Genomic DNA, 16860 nt, shown 5'->3' on the forward strand with positions numbered 1-16860 from the left:
TTGGCTACAGAGGAGCATGTAAACATGCCCATGCAGCGCAGGGAGAAAACAAGCCGGGGACGGGAACATGGACACAGTGGAGGCACCGCAGAGACCAGACTGGCGGAGCAGATAAGTATGAAGCTTCTGTTTACAGAGGCAGGCTGCGGGCACTTGCTAAAAAAAATCTGTATTCCTGGAGAGCCCCTTTAAGAGAATGGGTTGTTGGAGGCACATTGCACATTTCCTGTATTTAACTGGAGCCCTTTGGAGTGAAGGATGGGAATGAACAAATGGTGAGATAATGTTGAGATGCGTGGAATGGTGCCACTTGAGACCAAGGTTTTCTTCTTGGAAAAAGCAGTCTTGACAGATAAGTGACAAGCACTTTCACACAAAACCTATATTTCATTGTTTCAATGACAGATAATGGAATATACTAAGCTGTAACTGCAACTGTCTAGAATTGTCAAACATGGTGAAGACTCTGCATTGTACCAGGTGGCGACTTAGGCTACTTTCACACTTGCGTCTCATATAATGCAGACGGTGGCTCAGTTCAGAACGGATTCGTCTGCATTATATTGTAAAAAAAATTCTAAGTGTGAAAGTAGCCGCAGACGGATCCGTCCAGACTTTACATTGAAAGTCAATGGGGGACGGATCCGTTTGAAAATTTAGCCATAGTGTGTCATCTTCAAACGGATCCGTCCCCATTGACTTACATTGTAAGTCTGGACGGATCCGCACGCCTCCGCACGGCCAGGCGGACACCCGAACGCTGCAAGCAGCGTTCAGGTGTCCGCCTGCTGAGCGGAGCGGAGGCTGAACGCCGCCAGACTGATGCAGTCTGAGCGGATCCGCATCCATTCAGACTGCATCAGGGCTGGACGGAAGCGTTTGGGGCCGCTTGTGAGAGCCTTCAAACGGAGCTCACAAGCGGACACCCGAATGCTAGTGTGAAAGTAGCCATACAGGTCTGTACTAGAGGGCTTAAAGGGGTTCTCCAGTTTCTAGATATTGATGACCTTGCAGTACACCTTGCAACCCCACTGATCAGATGTTTCCAGCATCCACCTGTGCTGGGAAGAAAACAGTGGACATGGCCAGAAGCAGAAGGCTGCATCCACTGGGCAGTGGCTGTGTCAGTGTACTAGGCCTCTGCACACTTCTCTCTCTTCCTGCCTGACACCAGTCTATGATTAGCGCAGGCAGGAAGGGGCGTGATCTTGAAGAGGAACACAGTCATCTCCATGCTAAAAGGTCCTAAGGTACAGTGAAAGGACATGAAACTCTGATCATCTCCAAAGCTAAACGACCTTTTGTGATGTCCAGTTTCGGACTGGTCGTACCTAGGGCCCACCAGTAAAATTTATTTTGGGAGTCCGCTGTATGTATACATACATTCAAATATAATAAATAATCTAACAAGTTTTTTATATGAACATCGACTGGTTGAGGTGCTATACATTGAATATATGTATGAATGTAGTGCAGTAAGTCTATTGTGTGCCACTTGTGCAGGGGGTGGGAGACTAGGGGCCCACCGGGGAATTCCCCTGTACCCCTGTGGGCCAGTCCGAGCCTGGTGATGTCATGAGTGGGAGGGGCCAGAACCAGGCAAGAATACTATGGTGTAAGGAAATGTTTTCTTTTGATAAAGATAGTGTGTGTGTGTGAGAGAGAGCGAGAGAGATGTATATGTAGCAAAGCTGTGTTTGTTAGGTGTGTGTATAGCAGTGCTGTGTGTATACATGTCAGCTGTGTAGCATAGCTGTGTTTGTCATAATGCTTATGCATCTGTGGTGTGTATGTATGTCATCTTTGTAGCAGAGCTGTATTTGTTAGATGTGTATAGCAGTGCTGTGTGTTTATATGTCAGCCGTGTACCAGACTGTGTTTGACATGGGGTGTATGCAGCTATGCTGTGTGTGTGTATGTCAGCTGTGTAGCAGAGCTGTGTTTATCAGATGTCTATGAAGCACTGCTGTGTGTGAAGGTAACCGACATTGACCCCTCCACTTTTTTAAACCACCAGGGAAGGTTTAATAAGAAGAAAGTATTTTTCAAATTTTCTGTTGTCAACATCTGGGGTGCGTCTTAGAGTCAGGTGCATCTTATAGTTTGGTAATAATTGAATGATGCCACTCCACCCATTCACCAGTGTAAATGGGAGCACCCCCTGCTACACTCACAGTCAGCGGTCATATACAGGAATGCATAGCTTGATGTGGGTGGTACCAAGTGGGGGGGGGGAAGCCGTCTCACCGAAGGGCTCATTCAAACAACCGAATGGTCACCGTGCCCGTGTTGCCAGCCTCAAATAGCGGTCAGCAATGCAGAGGCACCGGCCTTGTGAATGTGTCCTATCTTTTGCGGTGCAGACGCATGGACCTGAAATCCCACAGATGCGCTTCGGAGTGTTTCCATGGACTTCTGATCCATGCCGCTGCTCTGCAAAAGATAGGATATTTCCTATCTTTTGCCATATCTTGCGGATCAAAACCCATTAAAGTCAATGGGTCTACAGTCGCAGCACTGAGTGCATATGGCCAGTGCCCATATATCACTAGTGTACTGAATTTTAAAAGTAAAATGGCGGGTGCGTTTTGCATGACTGGTCTGAAGAGAATGTCCAAATGTTTGGATTGGTTTGGATGAAGAATTTTTTTGAAATTCGTGACTAATCCGATTTGTTTAATATCGATCCGCTCAACTCTAAACTATAATATGTTGTGGATAAATGGTATTAAATGCCATATTTTTAACTTTATAAGACACACCTAATGATAAGACGCACCTAGGGTTTAGACAAGGAAAAAAAATAAAAAATATTTGGAACCAAAAGGTGTGCTAAAATATGTGCAGTACATGGGTGTATTCCTATGGATGAAGGGTGTTATGGTCACTTTTAATATAAACACTTAGGTCAATTACAGTACAAAACCTGGACAGTGTTTATAGTAAATGTGACTAAAACCTCCCTCATCCATAGGAATGCTTCCATATACTGCAGTACATAAGTGTATTCCTATGAATGAGAGGCTTAATAGTCTTATTTCATGCATATTTAGGCTACTGAGCTCCCCTTCATATCCTGGCTGTCACTTACCCAGGAAGTTCAGGTGTAGACAGTCCAGGAGTCCCGAGGAATAGCACTGCTGCTGGGGGATCGGAGGGTCAGTAACACTCCCTCCCTCCTTCTTCCTCTTATCCTGCGGCAGCGGCGAGTGGCCGGGTGGGAGACTGACCAAGGCCTCTTTCACACTTGCATTGTCCGGATCCGGCGTGTACTCCACTTGCCGGAATTACACGCCGGATCCGGAAAAACGCAAGTGTACTGAAAGCATTTGAATCCATCTTCAAAATGCTTTCAGTGTTACTATGGCAGCCAGGACGCTATTAAAGTCCTGGTTGCCATAGTAGTAGTGGGGAGCGGGGGAGCAGTATACTTACCGTCCGTGCGGCTCCCGGGGCGCTCCAGAGTGACGTCAGAGCGCCCCATGCGCATGGATGACGTGCCATGCGATCACGTCATCCATGCGCGTGGGGCGCCCTGACGTCACTCTGGAGCGCCCCGGGAGCCGCACGGACGGTAAGTATACTGCTCCCCCGCTCCCCACTACACTTTACCATGGCTGCCAGGACTTTAGTGTCCCGGCAGCCATGGTAACCATTCAGAAAAAGCTAAACGTCGGATCCGGCAATGCGCCGAAACGACGTTTAGCTTAAGGCCGGATCCGGATCAATGCCTTTCAATGGGCATTAATTCCGGATCCAGCCTTGCGGCAAGTCTTCAGGATTTTTGGCCAGAGCAAAAAGCGCAGCATGCTGCGGTATTTTCTCCGGCCAATAAACGTTCCGTTCCGGAACTGAAGACATCCTGATGCATCCTGAACGGATTTCTCTCCATTCAGAATGCATTAGGATAAAACTGATCAGGATTCTTCCGGCATAGAGCCCCGACGACGGAACTCTATGCCGGAAGAAAAGAACGCAGGTGTGAAAGAGCCCTAAGGCTACTTTCACACTAGTCGTTTTTCTTTTCAGGCATAGAGTTCCGTCCTACGGGCTCTATACCGGAAAAGAACTGATCAGTTTTATCCCCATGCATTCTGAATGGAGAGTAATCCGTTCAGGATGCATCAGGATGTCTTCAGTTCAGTCATTTTGACTCATCAGGTAAAAGAGAAAACCGTAGCATGCTACGGTTTTATCTCCGGCATTTTTTCCCATAGCAATGTATTAGTACCGGATCCGGCATTCAAAATACCAGAATGCCGGATCCGTCCTTCCGGTGTGCGCATGCGCAGACCTTTAAAAATGAAAAATACCGGATCCGTTTTGCCTGATGACACCGGAAAAACGGATCCGGTATTGCAATGCATTTTTTTGACTGATCAGGCATTTTTCAGACTGATCAGGATCCTGATCAGTCTGAAAGGCAGGCAGTTCAGGCAACGGAACTGCCTGCCGGAATCAAACAACGCAAGTGGGAAAGTACCCTTAGCCGATTGGTTGAAGCAGCCGAGCAGCAGTTCGCCGGCGCTTACCAACGTCAGCTCAACATGCAGGGTGGCACTGAAGAGGAGAGGGAAAATCTCTCCTCCTTTGCCTTGGAGCGTGATCCCAGCTGCAGAGGACAAGACATGCAGGCTGGCGGCATTCAGCTTCAATGGCTGCTGCCTGCCCCATACTTCTCCTATAGGGCGCCTGCATCACTTGCTGGTGGTACGCTCCTGGTTATGAGCCAGCAATGTGCCGCCATCCTGCCTGCCATCTTTTTCAACAGTGGTCCGGGCCCCTCCTCTTGATATGTGCAGTGCGGTGCCTCCGCCACACGCACACTGGGTCCTCACTCAGCCCGCCCGTACTGAAGCCATGTTTCTGGTCAGGTTCGCTTTATAAGATGCACTGACACCCCCTCCCCCACTTTAGGGAGAAAAAAAGTGTGTCTTATAAAGCGAAAAATACGGTACATTTTTTAATTTCCACCTCTGAAATTAAAAGGTGGAAAAAAGATAAAACATTGCTACTTGTTAAGCTGCATTATGGAATTCTGCACTGAAGGTTGGCACAGTTCTAAGTCAGTGCACTTGGTTGGATGGATTTACATTTGATTGTCACTTGATGCAGAAGCAGGAAACCCTTTTATTTTTACCGCTGGCACACAGAAAGACGGTGACAGTGTCTTCTATCCGAAAATTGAGTAAGTTTATTGATTGAATTCTCTGGAGATATATTCTAAAATGCCTCCGTCTTTTCAAAGGACAGCCAGTGGTTCCGCCTCATTGCCTGGCAGACAGAAATTCAATGAGACTTGACTCAAAGCTTATTCTCTGCTGTCTTATTACAGCTGTGAGCCACATCTACATTTATGTAAAATGTATTATTCAGTAATACCGTGGAGCAGGTAAAATGTGTGCAATCATCTGTTATGAAAGGTGGTTGCTTGAATCAGCAGTTTATTTCTAAAGGGTACTCATCACCTTCACATAGATGACGAAGACACTTTTTGGACTGCAGGTTTTATAGTTGCCAGCAATCCCGAATTTGACAGGACTGTCCCTGATTTTCATAGTCAGTCCCGGCAAACTTGCGTTGTCCCAGGCTGAAAATGGGTGAAGCAAACTCAACCCCCGCCCATAAGTGGGTGTTTCCAGGTGGGGTCTAGGTGCAGTGGCGTGCCGACGGTGTTTGGCACCCGGGAAGGGGCCTTTCTCTGCTCCCCCCCCATACTTTACAACATTATGCCCCCTTACAGTTGTTATGCCCACACTGTGTGACCTCATGGTAGTTATGCCAACACTCTGTCCCCTCACAGTAGTTATTCCCTCATAGGTCCCCTTCACAGTAGTTATGTCCACATTGTGCCCCCTCACATCAGTTATTCCCACATGTGCCCCCTCAAAGTAGTTAACCCTTCAATGTGCCCCTCACAGTAGTTACGCCCTCATTTTCCCCCCTCGCAGTAGTTATGTCCACATTGTGCCCCATCAAAGTAGGTATGCCCCCATTGTGCCCCATCAAAGTAGGTATGCCCCCATTGTGCCCCATTACAATTGTAATGCCCTCATTGCACCCCTTCACAGTAGTTAAAACCTCATTGTGCACCTTCACAGTAGTTATGCCCACATTGTGCCCCCTCACAGTAGTTACACCCACACTGTGCCCCCTCATAGTAGTTATGCCCACTTTGTGCCCCCTCGCAGTAGTTATGCCCATATTGTGCCCCCCTTATAATTGTTATGACCACACTGTGTCCACGCACAGTAGTTATACCCTCATTGCCCCTTTCACAGTAGTTATGCCCACATTGTGCCACCCTCACAGTAGTTAAGCCCTCATTATGCCCTCTCACAGTAGTTATGCCCTCTCTGTGCCCATTCACAGAAGTTATGCCATGATTGTGCCCCCCTCACAGTAGTTTTGTCCTTATTGTGCTCCCCTTACTGTAGTTATACCCTCTCTGTGCACCTTCAGAGTAGTTATGCCCACATTGTGCGCCCCTCACAGTAGATATGCCCTCTCTGTGCTCCCTTCACAGTAGTTATACTAACATTGTGCCCCATTGTGCCTTCTTGATGATCAGATAACCTCCAACACTCCCCTGCAGGCACAGATCGCACTGCAGCACTGTATGGGAGGAGTGCACAGGCAGATTCCCGGGGCTGCACCTACACAGTTTGACAGTACAAGCTGTGCCTACAGGGCTGAATGGTGAAGCAGGGAGGCTCATGGAGGAAAGGAGCAAGGGGAGCTGAGCGGTCAGTAAGTGAAAGAACAGTTAACTCCCCAGTCATCTAGCAATGAGCATTTCCATCTGTACTCATGGAAGCGCTCATTACATCTGGCACCAGGGCCGTGGCCTTACGATAAATGGCACCCTGTGCGGAATTCTCCATTCGTGACCGCCCGAACCACCCTTCGTCCCCTTCTTCCCCCCAGGCCCGCCACCCATTATAAGCAAAAAAATAATTGGGGGTAGATTACACTTACGCTATACACACCATACTATACAGACTACAATTAGTCTACACAAACACTATATAGGGTACACTCAGCGGTGTGCCTAGGGGGGATATATACCTGAGGAAGATTGTTACCAAGGATATAAGCCAGCATTAGGGCATCCGGGCCTTGGGATACAGACAGGAGTTCTTAGGAACAATGTACAGTATTTCTGAGGAGAAGGTACAACCTGATCTGTGAGTGTTGTTTTTACCCTCTGAGTATCTTGCAGAGAACATTATACCTGCCGTTGATGTGAAAGCCTGCTTGTAATGTGAACCTGCTATATGGATCTGAACTTACAAAGGACTGTATAAAGTTTAACCGTTTCCAGTAAAGAAAAGTTTGGTTCACCACAACCTGTGTTCCTCACTTATTACAACTATAAACCGGTGTGCCACCGTCACAGGCACTGGCATCACGAATCTTAAAGGAACCTTGCCCTAGGCACATTAAACACCTGCAACATCCAGGGCACCTCATCCACCATCAGGCCTGGTCCCTAAAGACAGAGTGTGCCCCAGAGGACCCCTGTGCCAGCCTCTCCATCACTGCTCTACGCCTGCCCAGGGTCTCCCTACAAACTGTGAGTAACCCTCGTTTGCCCATTAACCGTGACCTCACATCGCAATACCCTGCAGGTCGGCGTACTGCACTCCCCATCCTGGTGTCCCCACAGTGTCATCCTGCTGCCACCCCCAATATGGTGCCCACTGTGCCCCTCAATGCCCCAGGTACTATACTGCTGAAAAAATAGTGACCCCGGTAGACATAATTGGGGTCATTTATCAAATTGGTGTAAAGTAGAACTGGATTTCCAAAAGAGCTGTCAAATATGAAAGGTGGAATCTGATTGGCTGCTATGGGCAACTAAGCCAGTTCTACTTTACACCAGTTTGATTAATTACCCCAAATGTCCCTATAGTGTCTACAGCAATTATAATGTCCCATAGAGTGCCCCCAGTAATAATAACACCCTATATTGTGCTCCAGGTAAAAATTCCTTTATAGTGTCCCCAGAAATAATAGACTTACCCCTACAGTGTCTCCCCAGTAGCAACACCCCCACACTGCCCCCATATAGTAAATCCCACCACACTGCCCCATAGTAATCTCCCTATAGTAATTTGCCCCCCAACACAGTAATTTCCCCCACACTGCCCCCACACAGTAATTTCCCCCACACTGCCCCATACTGTAAGTTTTCCCCACACTGCCCCACACAGTAGTGTCCCCCACACTGCCCCATATAGTAATATGCCCCACACAGTAATTTCCCCCACACTGCCCCCATACAGTAGTTTCCCCCACACAGTAGTTTACCCCACACTGCCCCCATATAGTAATATGCCGCACACAGTAATTTCCCCCACACTGCTCCCATACAGTAGTTTTCCCCACAATGCCCCCATACAGTAGTTTCTCCCACACTGCCCCCACACAGTAGTTTTCCCCACACTGCCCCCTCCACATTAATTTCCCACACACTGCCCCCACACAGTAATTTCCCCTGCACTGCCCCCCACACAGTAATTTCCCCCACACTGCCCCCCACACAGTAATTTCCCCCACACTGCCCCCCACACAGTAATTTCCCCCACACTGGCCCCACACAGTAATTTACCCCACACTGCCCCCACACAGTAATTTCCCTCACACTGCCCCCATACAGTAATTTCCCTCACACTGCCCCCATACAGTAATTTCCCTCACACTGCCCCCATACAGTAATTTCCCTCACACTGCCCCCATACAGTAGTTCCCCCCACACAGTAATTTCCCCCACACTGCCCCACATAGTAGTTTACCCCCACACTGCCCCCACACAATAATTTTGCCCACACTGCCCCCCCCACATTAATTTCCCCCACACTGCCCCCACGCAGTAATTTCCCCCACACTGCCCCCACGCAGTAATTTCCCCCACACTGCACCCCACACAGTAATTTCCCCCACACTGCCCCCACACAGTAATTTCCCCCACACTGCCCCCACACAGTAATTTCCCTCACACTGCCCCCATACAGTAATTTCCCTCACACTGCCCCCATACAGTAGTTTCCCCCACACAGTAATTTCCGCCACACTGCCCCACATAGTAGTTTACCCCCACACTGCCCCCACACAATAATTTTGCCCACACTGCCCCCCCCCACATTAATTTCCCCCACACTGCCCCCACGCAGTAATTTCCCCCACACTGCCCCCCACACAGTAATTTCCCACACACTGCCCCCACACAGTAATTTCCCCCACACTGCCCCCATACAGTAATTTCCCTGACACTGCCCCCATACAGTAGTTTCCCCCACACTGCCCCACATAGTAGTTTACCCCCACACTGCCCCCACACAAAAATTTTGCCCACACTGCCCCCACACAGTAATTTCCCCCACACTGCCCCCATACATTATTTTCCCCCACACTGCGCCCACACAGTAATTCCCCCCCCCCACTGCCCCACATAGTAGTTTACCCCCACATTGCCCCCACACAGTAGTTTCCCCCACACTTCCCCCCACACAGTAATTGTCCCCACACAGTAGTTTCCCTCACACTGCCCCCCAAAGTAATTTCCCCCACACTTCCCCATATAGTAATTTGACCCACACAGTAGTTTCCCCCACATTGCCCCATATAGTAATTTGCCCCCCACATAGTAATCCCTCCCATAATTATTTCCCCCCACATAGTAATCCCTCCAATAATAATTTGCCCCCACATAGTAATCCCTCCCATAATTATTTGCCCCCACATAGTATCCCACCATGATATTTTTCCCCCACATGTCCTCCTGTGTGTCCCCTCCTATGTCCCCCAAAGGTGGCACATAAAAAAAAAAACTAAAAACTAAATACTCACCTGTGCCTGCTCGCAGAGGAAGGCGCGCAAAATTCACTGTGCTGTTGCGTCCAGGATTTCACTACCGCATAGGCCTACTAGGGCTGAAGCCTATGGCGGTGATCGGTGGCGGGGCAGGGAATCTATGCCCTCCCGTGCCCCGCCGCAGTATGTGGGCGCGTCAGCCCTCCAGCAATGAACGCTTCCATCTGTATTGATGAAAGCACTCATTGTACCCCCCTGAGAGCCGGCACCTGCGGAAGACCGCCCAACCCCCCTTCCCGCTCCCCCCTAGGCATGCTACTGGGTACACTTACCCTATACACACACACTATGTAGACCACACTTTATAGATGACACACTATTCATACACACAACACCCTATACACATGACACCCTATACATACACAACACACCTTATACACATGACACCCTATTCACACACACCACATACATGACACCCTATTCACACACACCACATAGATGACACCCTATTCACACGCACCACATACATGACACCCTATTCACACACACCACATAGATGACACCCTATTCACACGCACCACATAGATGACACCCTATTCACACACACACCACATAGATGACACCCTATTCACACACACTCCACATAGATGACACCCTATTCACACACACCACATAGATGACACCCTATTCACACACACCACATAGATGACACCCTATTCACACACACCACATAGATGACACCCTATTCACACACACACCACATAGATGACACCCTATTCACACACACACCACATAGATGACACCCTATTCACACACACACCACATAGATGACACCCTATTCACACACACACCACATAGATGACACCCTATTCACACACACCACATAGATGACACCCTATTCACACACACCACATAGATGACAACCTATTCACACACACCACATAGATGACAACCTATTCACACACACCACATACTGTAGATGACACCCTATTCACACACACATCATATGACATTTACCCTATTTACCCATAGTTTAGTCCTCCTGCTGTGCAGCTCTTGGCTGAAGGACTGAGTTTTTGGTGGTAGTTTCAAACAGTTTCAAACAGGATTTTTCTATTGCTCTGCTTACATCTCCACATAATGCTTTTCTGCAAAAGAGACATGCAAGCTTATCTCCTTTCCAAACAGAAAGGGAAACGGTCTTATACCTGGAATCGTGTGCATGTAGTTAAGCTACATGCACACGAACGTTATTTGTCTCCGTGTCCGTTCATTTTTTATTTTTTTTGCGGACCCATTCATTTCAATGGGTCCACAAAAAATGCGTGTGCTGTCTGCATCAGTATGTCCGTTCCATAACCCCATGTCCTATTCTTGTCCGTTTTAGGCATTGTTACAATGGATCTGCAAAAAAAAGGATGGCATTCTGATGTAATCTGTTTTTTTTTTGCGGACCGCAAAACATATATGGTCATGTGCATGCGGCCTTAACCTGCCTAGCGGTATCCCCGAGTGTGACTCAGGGTTAATTTTCGCTGCCAGAAGCGGTAACCCCGAGTCACGCTCGGGGTACATTGCAGAGGGAGCAGCGGGTGTCCTTACCTAATCCCGGCGATCCAGCGATGTTCCCCGCTGTGATCGCCGGTGAGAGCCCCGGCGGATGTCTCATCTCTCTTCCTGGTTCCGTCTCTGTGAGCCGCAGCGCCTCACAGAGGCGGAACTGGGCGGGAGATTCAAAAAAGATACATTGTATAAAAGTCAAACACACACATAAAGTTAGGTGATACAGTGGAATCCTGTCAGATTACACTGTATCACCTCAGATTTGACAGATTTGACATCTGATCATTCTACACTGCCCTGGCTGCCCTTTTAGCTGTTTTTTCTAAGCAAAAAAATATATATATATAAAAAAAATATATATTTTTTACCATGGCATCAAAGCGTCACTTTAGCATCACCAAAGCGGGTTTGGATCAGATAAGTGACAGCGACAGCGACAGAGACGTGGCGACAGCGACGAATCTGCACTTGAGCTCAGTGAGGTGCGCACTTGGTGCCCTATTGATTGCGGTATGGATGCAGTACCACCGCCAAGATTCCCGTTTACAGGATCGCCTGGGATGAAGGTATACGTTGATCACAATGATCCTTTGGCGTACCTAAAAATATTTCTGACGGATAACATCATTGAAAAGATTGTCACGGAGACAAACCGCTACAAAGAGCAGCAATCCACTACTCTGCACAGCAAGTTTTCCAGAACCAGAAAATGGGAACCGGTGAGTAAGGAGGACATATGGAAATTTCTGGGGCTAATACTTCTTCAGGGGGTGGTGGGGAAACCCCTGCAGAAATGGTACTGGACTACCAATAAATTGCTGGCAACCCCATTTTTTGGCACCATCATGTCCGAGTACCGATTTTCCCTCATAATGAAGAATTTACACTTCACCAACAATGAGGAATTTGACGAAGCCACACATCCAGCGCCAAAACTGAAGAAGATCTGGGAAGTATTCCAAATGATCATAACCAATTTCCAGCAGGCCTATGTGCCAGACAGAGACATCAGCATTGATGAAAGTCTGATGGCTTACAAAGGACGCCTCAGCTGGATTCAATACATCGCATCCAAGAGAGCGCAGTTTGGAATAAAATCCTATATGCTCTGCGAGTCTACAACTGGCTATATATGGAATTCCATCATATACACCGGCAAAGGAACACAATTCAACCCCAGGTACAGCGGCTATGGGATGGCAACGTCATCAGTCCTTTCACTGCTTGAACCATTGCTCAATCAGGGGTATTGTGTGACAACAGACAACTTTTACACGTCGCCTGAGCTGTACGAGTTTCTACTAAAAAACAAGACTGACGCATATGGAACCGTTAGGGCCAACCGACGTGACCTGCCATGTATGTTTTCCAAGAAAAAACTGAAAACAGGAGAAATGGTGGCCTGGCAGAAAGGAAAGATGATGGCAATGCGTTGGCGTGACAAAAAAGACGTGTGCCTAATGAGTACAGTACATAACACCTCCACTGCCACGGTCCACACAAGAGGTGGGAAAGATGTCATAAAGCCACAACTTGTGATCGACTATAATAACACCATGGGAGGAGTCGATAGAGCCGATCAGGCGATGACATTCTATCCAGCTATGCGGAAGCAACAAAAAAAATACTACAAAAAAATATTCAGGCATCTCCTGGAACAATGTCTGTGGAATGCCTATATACTGCACGGAGGAAAGAGTGACAAGCCTCTTGTTCACTCTGACTTCATCTGGAAGGTGGCGGAGCAGATTTTTGTGAACTACCAAACGCCATCAGTGGCCGTGAACAGATCTGGACGTCGCGCTGTTGACGTTGTAAACCCAGAGAGGCTGACTGGTCGTCACTTTATGGATTACATCCCGCCAAGCGCAAAAAAGGCAGCACCTACAAGGATGTGTGTAGTTTGCTGCTCAAAGCGAGATGGAAATGGAAAAAAAATCCGAAAGGAAACCAGGTTCCATTGCCCTGATTGTGACGTTGGTCTATGTGCAGTCCCATGTTTCAAAATTTACCACACCGAGGATGTTTACTGAATTTTCTTTTGTTTGACATATTTCATTATTTATTACATTACTGAATAAAATTATATTATTTATTAGATTATAACTCATGATTTTATTTTTTCGAACTTTATCACATCTGAGAGGTCTACTAGAGTCTTCTTTGGTCAGGTTTAAGTAAGTAATTATTAAGAATTGCAGGCCTACAATACATAACACCAAATTTCCATGCAAAAAAATGGTACCGCTTTTGGAACAAAATTCCTGACATAATCATACCGCCAGGGAGGTTAAGCAAGAAGGCCTTGGTTGGGTTACTATTTCTTCTTACGGAGGGCATTGGGTATGTATGAGTGTCATAAGCCAGTCAATGTGCCTCTGGGCACTAGGGAATATATATTTGTGGGACCATCTACAGAAAAACAGTCAATCAAAGATGAGTCAATGCCTGCATGCTTTAACTGATGTGCCCATAGGCCATACTGTTCCCCAAGGCACACATAAGTATTATTTTTTTTTTATAAATAAAGATCCATGAGAAAAAACATTGCATGCTTTTAAGCGCACTACATTATGGAGGTATTCCATTCTTCTAGGGGAGAGTTAGGTGCCTAATGAATGTGCATTGCCCCAGAGGACAACTGCAAAAATTAATTATTTCTAGAAGGGTTAATGTCATGTATTGCATGCATTGTGTATCCCAAATAGGCAAGGAAATAATCTGGCAACATTTTGTTACATGTCATACCCCTGTCTGGTTAGTTTTTGGCTAGTTTAGAGTCAGTCTGGCTCTGCCTGTGTTGTTGGCAGTTGCTTTGATTCTGGCTAAAACCTGTGTGAAGGAAGAAAATCTGTTCTCCCAGAAAACGCCATTCATGTGAAGTGTTGAAGCTGCCAGAGAAAAAGCAACTTGCCAGAAAATTACCGTATTTATCGGCGTATAACACGCACCTTTTTCCCCCTGAAAATAGGGGGCAAATGATGTATGCGTGTTATACGCCAATTAGGGCTGAAACGTGTCCTCCGGAGGCCAGAGAGGCAGGACTGAGCCGGCCAGCACAGCGGAGGGGGGAGGAGGAGGGAGGAGGGAGGAGGAGGGAGTCTCTCCCTCCCCATCTGTGCGCGGCTGCCGCTGAACACCAATGAGGACAGAGTAGGAGGGGAGGGACTGTGGCCACTGCGCCACCAATGAATGTGCCGGCCATATCCCACAGGGTCCCCCTCCTCCCCCCCATCATTGGTGGCAGTTTGCGATCGGTTACCATGGCAGCCAGGAGTCACGCTACTGAAGTGCGCTGTGGGCCGCCGGTCGCTCCTTCTCATAGGTCTGTGCGGCGCATTGCTAATGCTGTAAGCATTAGCAATCCGCCGCACAGACAGAAGAAGGAGTGCCCGGCGGCCACAGCGCACGTGAGTATAATGCGCTGCTCTCTGCTCACTAACATACCATGGCAGCCAGGACTTCAGTAGCGTGACTCCTGGCTGCCATGGTAACCGATCGGAGCCCCAGCATTACACTGCTGGGGCTCCGATCGGAACTGCAAACTGCCACCAATGATGGGGGGGAGGAGGGGGACCCTGTGGCCACTGCCACCAATGATTAATACTGGGGAGGGAGGGGGGGGTTTGCGTTACCAGAGGGGGCAGATCAGAGGCTTTATTTGAAATTTAATTTTTTTTCCTGAAATTTCCCTCTTAAAATGAAGGTGCGTGTTATACTCCTGTGCGTGTTATACGCCGATAAATACGGTAACCCTGAGAGAATGCAGGAAAGATTTCCACAGACTGTTTAGGACTAGCGGAGTGCAGGGACATTAAACATAACCTTGGACTTTGCTGCATGTGGAATGGGTTGCAACCTTCAGTGCCTACCACATTTTTGAGAGACTTGAATGCCCGTGGTCAATTTGGGAAGACTGCAAAGAGAGACTCAGGGAATACTACCACCACCATAGCTGCTGACTATACACAGCCATTGGGAAAAGTAAGCTTTGTGTTATACCTCAGTACTGTGCCTATTGCTGCTATCTGTACTGCAACTCTCAACATCCTCAGTTTAATAGACAGTTTTTTTGTTAACACTAAACTGGAACTTGTCTCTGCCTCCATCCTTTTGCTAGCCCTACAAGATGGACACTTCCTTGCACCCTGCCAACCAAACACCATCAAGGGCACGCCAACTACCATCAGGCGTGATTCCCTAAAAGGCCTAGAGTGTTAGGATGTGCAACACGCCAGACCTGCAGGGGATGACGAAGTGAGGTCACGGTTATGGGCAATCGAGGGTACCCACTATATTTGAAGAACCCTGGGCAGGCGCGTGGCAGTGAAGGAGAGGTAGACACGGTTCCTCTGGGGCACACTCTGTAGATAGGGACCAGGCCAGATGGTGGATGAGGTGCCCTGGATGTTACAGGTATTTTGTGTGCCTGGGGCAAGGTCCCTGTGGTATTCGTGACGCCAGTGCCTTTGGACGGTGGCACGCCGGTTGGTGGTTGGAATGATGGAGGTACACAAGTATATAGTGAACCAAACGTAACTTTACTGAACAATCCAACTTTGTACAGCAGGTAGGAGTATAGTCTTTCAAACACAGTTCCACAAGGAGGCTTATTCACAAATTGGCAGGTAATAGTCATGCAAGATACGCAGAGGGTAACTTCACAAGCACTCAGCAGCAGGTTGTACCTTTCCTCAGAATCAATGTACAGTGTCCTTTCTAGAACTCCTGCTCTGGCTTTATCTCCCAAGGCCCGAATGCCTAAAGGGTGGCTTAAATCCTTGGTTACTAACTTCCTCAGGTATTAGATTCTTGCTGCACTTTCCAGTGTAATCTGCCCATCAGGGTTACGTAGCTTACCCTGAATCGCCTTCTTCTGTAAGGTGGATAACTGTGGGTTTCTCCCAGGAGGTTGGGTCCTGCAACTGGGGTGTCTCTACTGAGCTAATCCTAGCCTCAGGAGCTTCAGGTGGACGAAGTGACTCCTCTAGTCCCCTGGAATGAACTAACTCTTCCCTGTCTGGGCCTTCCTATATATAACTAGGGCTCTCCAGCTCCCTCTAACGTCCGGGAGGCTAAACTACACCCTGACAGGCCTGATACCCAGATATACAGGGAAAACAAACACATGACATTTAATGCAATGGAACACATTAACCTGTGCAGTGCCCACCTTTACCTAGTGGGACACTACAGATGTGCCCCAAGGGAAGAAAGAGTGCACCCTCACTGTATGGTCCTAGGGAGTGCTGGAGTGAGGACAGCCACCATAAACCACTACAACTCCTATAAATGTCACTCCCCTTCTCCCCAGAGGGTCCAGGATTGTACCCTTGTGTCCAACTGAGCAAGAATGTTGATGCAGGTGTTGTCACTCACCTAGCTTGGTGTCATTGAGCTGGGCCTCATCCTAGGTTGTGCACCTACCTGCTGTAAACACCCCACTGGGGCCATAAAGAAAAACAGCCCAGCCATCAAACA

The sequence above is a fragment of the Bufo gargarizans genome, chromosome 2 (genome assembly GCF_014858855.1).
Source record: "Bufo gargarizans isolate SCDJY-AF-19 chromosome 2, ASM1485885v1, whole genome shotgun sequence".
NCBI classification, from domain to species: Eukaryota; Metazoa; Chordata; class Amphibia; order Anura; family Bufonidae; genus Bufo; species Bufo gargarizans.